Genomic DNA, 4,958 nt, shown 5'->3' with positions numbered 1-4,958 from the left:
CTACTGCTGGGAGTATAAAGCCTGGGTCAGCTGGAGATCCGGGGGCATAACCTTGATATGTAACGAATGCTAACGAACGCTACACATCAGGTGGAGCGTTAGGAACAAATTGCATATTTGACACAACGTGTCAGATTAATTGAATAAAACATGGACTTATACAGGGTAGGAACAGTAAGGTGGCAGTTGCACATAGCAAATACAATATTGTTTGACCCGTGGTGCCCCTGGTAACCAGGACCACAAATCGCCATTCCAACCGCTCCAGGTTTGAACAGGGACGTGGGCTATTTTCCTGGTATCTTGGATCAATTGGAGAACTACTTCTCCCACGTCATCATTTCTAGACATCAGTTAGAGATATTTAGTTTTCCACACACCCCTCCCTCCTCGGCCAACAAACAATCTAAAACCATACAGTGTTGAAGGATTGCCGCACGCACCCGTTGAGGCCATCGAGTTAATAGGTTTTGTTGGTGATAATTTCTAGGGCTGCTTCTAGTCTGACTATTCGATTTAGATTATAGATTGGTTCTCTTGCCCCTGCAATGGGCTCATTAGGATTCCAGGTTGCTGGCCCATAATGTTCAATTATTCGCTTGGGGGGCCATTCATCATTTCCCCATTTTTGTGTCCCACCTAAATTTACCTTGGTAGATCGTGTCTTACAGGCAATACTTCTATCCCTGAGGTTATCATACACTTTTATGCCTAGTTGGGGTCCACCAGTTTCTGGCAGGAGGAAAAATAAGGGCCTTATAATCCCTATATAACAAACTCCCGACCACCCCGCGGGTAAGAATTTCTATGCCGTATTCCCACAAATCCAATAATGCTCCTTTTTAGCTTTATTTCCCTGAGCAAATGGCCCATCTTTCCCCAGTGGAAACTGCAAGTAAGTTGTGTCTTTGTCACCCAGAGGGATGAAAAAGGTGGTTGCCCCATCCCTTATTCGGCTGGTACAATACCAAGCCCCATAAGTACCCCTCCATTTACAAGTTTGTTTGTAATGCCGGAGAATCAAGGTTTCATTTTTGCTTGACCGGTATCCCTTAAACCCCTGGTTATGCCCTGTTTCATTAAGCCACACCCACAGGTCCCTTTCCTTGTCGAGGGGCTTACATGTAAGAGTCCATTGACACTTGCTTTCTCCCACTTCGACCCCTCCTTTCTGGGTGCGATTCAAACAATATTGCCCCTTAGTTGGAAACTGAACTGGCCAGGTCCCACTGTCATCCCACGGATCGTCTGCGGCTTCGCTATATTTGCTTACAATTTGGTCTGGGGTGAGAGGTGCGGATGTCCACAGCCAACCTGATAGCCCTAGGGGTCCGCCACAAACCCAACAGTGGCTCAGATTGAAAGTTTGACTCACGGCTTTCGCTAATAACACGAACTTCTTGTTCTCGAAGGGATTGTATGGAGGAGGGGAAGGTAGAGGGAGTGGTCGTTCATCACTTTCATGGAGGTGTCCCTGAGTTAAAATGATCCAAAATAGCAGGTGCATCGTGGTCATATCGCCGCCCCTAAAAACAGAAACAGGAACAAAACTTGCTCCTTGGGTTAGAAGGAGGGAATAATCCATTTGGTGTGGATTTTGTGGCTTCTCCCACTAGTATCTTTCACTTTCCATGTATATTTGTTTAGGGGGGGGTATCTAACATGAGAGGCACAGCTCCCACGGTGGGAAGCTTGACCAGAACCGGCTGGCCGGGGGAGTAAGATGATGCACTGGGGGAATTAGAGTTTTGAGGGACGGGTACCATGGTAGGGGCTAGTGGACAAAACGCTGCAATTTTCGGGCACCCGTTTGTACCCCAGCGATTACTGACATTGGCCACTGCCTCCCCCACCCGCTCAGCCCATCCCGGTTGATGGGGTTTAGTAGGTCTCCTTTATTATTGCAGGTGAGTTGTCTGATAAACATCCACCCTCCGCCTCCCTCCTCACCCTGAGGGGGCGGAGGTTTTAGTTTCTTTTCGTCCTTCTTAAACCCTTCCTCCCTGTCCAATGCTGACACATAAGGCGGGTTCGGTTTGGGAGGGGGTCCTTGCCCAGACCACCTCCGCACCAGGAGCTTTAACTTTTTGGTGGGGAGCCCATCCATTAGGTCTTGGGGCACACCTTTTTTGCAGTCCCGTTTGCCACAATCCTTGTCGGATCGGGGGTTTCTCCCATTTTGTTAGGTCAGGGCTTCCCCCCGAAAAAGCCAGTGATGGCCCGCATGGCCCTGGTTTCTACCTTTTGGTAAGTCCTGCCTACTGGCCCATATTTCCTCCTGTAGTTTATTAGTTCCTGAGCTATCTCCCCCCAGGTCCACACCTTCCTCCCCCACTGCCGCTGTTCGGGGGTTACCGTTCCCTCCAGGGCAGCTGTGATTCGCTCCTCGCGAGGCACATTTTGAATTCTCCCCTGTAATTGGATCCCGATAGGTTTTAATGAGTCGGGGAGTCCTCTTATTAGTGGCGTCAGCCGCTCGGGGTCTACCGGTAGTAACATCGGAGAGCTTAGGTTTGGTTTAAGTTCCCGGTCATACATCATTTGCAGGCATGCTGCCTTTTGTACGTTTTCTAGTAGTTGATCGACCGAACCAGTTATAGCTAGGGGATCCCCCCTCTCTAATGGGTTCAGCCCCCCCGCCGAATATGCAGCCCTCTGGGTCAGAGACCATGGGGCTCGGCGATTGCCTGTTGTGAGGAAGACGCCAGGCCCCCAACACCCCTCTGCTTCCTTTTCCGATAGCATGATCCCATCCCCCCCCGACAGGGATACCCTCGACACATATTCGGTTTCGGACTCCCTTGCTGTTCTAGCAAAGTCCTTTTGGAGTTTAGTCAATTCGGTGGCGGTAAAAGGGATTTCTTTGGTTACAACTTGGGGATGGTTGTCGCTGTCATCCTCGTATACGTTTTCTGTCTTTACCAGAGGGCACATATAGGGGGGGTTATCCACAGTCTCCCTTAACCGCTTTAAATCTTTCTGGGGATAGATTTGGCGTACCCCTTTCTCCTCCAGCATTACCTCCGCCTCAGCGAGGGTCTCTGCCTCCCTCAGGAGCTGAACCCTCAGCTCCTCCTTCAAAAATCATATTTTGGTGCTTCTCCTCCTCTAGCGCCTGTTTGGTCTCTAGCAGTTGCTCTCGCAGCGGTGTTATCACCGCTTGCAACGAAGCGGCCACAGCCTCTGATTGGCAGGACGCTTGTTTCTTAGCCTCCACCGCCGCTGCCAGACATGCTCCTAACACAGCACATATGATGGCTTTCCCTTTCCCCTTCTTCGCTCTAGCTTCTTTATGCAAGACCGCTATTCGGTCCATAACACTTTGCAGCTGGAACCAGTGGTCCCGTGCCCAATCTCATCCCGGGGGTGAGGGGCGAGAGCGGTATGTTTCTAAAAACTCATATAATTTCTCCGTCTCTTCACAAAAATCGCCTGCCTTTTGGGCAGCCATGTCCTACAAAGGGGAGTTCGTCCCGGGAGGGTCAAACCTTAGAAAAAACAAGTTTCCCCTATACGCTCCCAGGAGGCCAATCCGCACACTACTACAAGACAAAGACGAGCCTACAAAGGGGATATCGTCCTGAGGGGGTCACACCGTAAAATTCAAGCTTCCCCTATACTCCCCCAGGAGGCCAGACCATAAGCTAGTATGAGACAGAGAAGAGCCTACAAAGGGGATATCATCCGGAGGGGGTCACAGCATAAAATTCAAGTTCCCTTCTCCTCCCTCAGGAGCTCAAATCACAAACCACTACGGAACAGTCGAGAGCCTACAAAGGGGATATCATCCTGAGGAGGTCACACCATAAAATTCAACTTTCCCCTATACTCCCTCAGGAGCTCAAATCACAAACTACTATGCGCGTTTCAGTGCTAAGGTCTCAACACCCACTCCTTCCTTGCACTTTGTTCGTCTCCGGCTGCTTCCCTCGCGGGAGAGCAGAACCGCGGATCGGAACTCTGCCCTTGCTTCGTACTAATTTGTACGTCTCGTTCACACACAATCACTCAGCACACCATAAGGTTGTATGACACTCTCATCTCAAGGGATCCTGTCCGTGACGCCAATTAAATGTCCTGATCCAATGTTGGGGGCGGTTTTGATACGATTCCAAGGACGAGATTAAGACAGTGGAATCGGTCAGATGTCATACAACCTTTTACTTTTATTTGAGGGGAGAAGAGAATGGAAGGAGGGCAAGGGAGGAGAGAAAAAGAATAGGGGAGAGAGAAAGAGAAGGAGGAGTTTATCAGCAGCACTTCGAGTCTGATGATCTTCTGCTGGGTCTTAGGAGGCCTCAGGCTTCGTCGGGGACCGATGGGGGCAGGGGATCTTGAGGGTGCAGGAATGGAAGGCGTGGTGTCGCGCGCCACCGCCGCCCCCACCGAGGGGCACATGTGCTCCTTATATAGGGGCTGTCACGCATGCGCGGATCACAAATGCGTACATGCGGTTTGCCACGGAGGTGCTGCTCCCGCCTCTGCTCTTTTCGAGCCTTTTGTCCCTGCCTCGGCTCTTTTTGTGCCTTTAGTCCCTGCACACGCGCACGAGGTTGTTTTTCTAAAAACTGTGGAGAAGAGGGTTTTATCGAAAGGCAACGCTGGATGGCGCTACAGCGGCAATGTCGAGAAAAAAACGCATTTGGTACCGGTTCTCTACACTACCTAAACCTAACCCTACTGCATAACACTAACCCTAATGCCTAACCCTAATCCAAATTCTAATCCAAATTCTAACCCAAATACTAAACTCTAACAATAAACCTAACCCAAAACCTAAACCTAACCAGAACAGAAACCCTGACCCTAAACCTAACCCTAACGCTAAACCAAATTTTAACCCAAATACTAAACCCTAACCCTAACAGTAACCCTAACCCTAAAGCAAAACCTAACCCTAACCCTAAAGGAAACACGAACCCAAACCCTAACCCAAACTCTAACCCTAACCTAAAGCC

General features: G+C 49.9%; 1 pseudogene; it reads right to left on the bottom strand.

The window, feature by feature from the left end:
- Positions 1-460: 460 nt before the first annotated feature.
- On the bottom strand, positions 461-3,451 carry LOC148051517 (uncharacterized; annotated as a pseudogene).
- Between the last annotated feature and the right edge of the window lie 1,507 nt (positions 3,452-4,958).

This window comes from Nipponia nippon, unplaced genomic scaffold (assembly GCF_047370975.1).
Source record: "Nipponia nippon isolate SJK-2023a ecotype South Korea unplaced genomic scaffold, ASM4737097v1 scaffold_6, whole genome shotgun sequence".
NCBI lineage: Eukaryota > Metazoa > Chordata > Aves > Pelecaniformes > Threskiornithidae > Nipponia > Nipponia nippon.
This window is presented reverse-complemented; position numbering and strand designations above follow the sequence as displayed.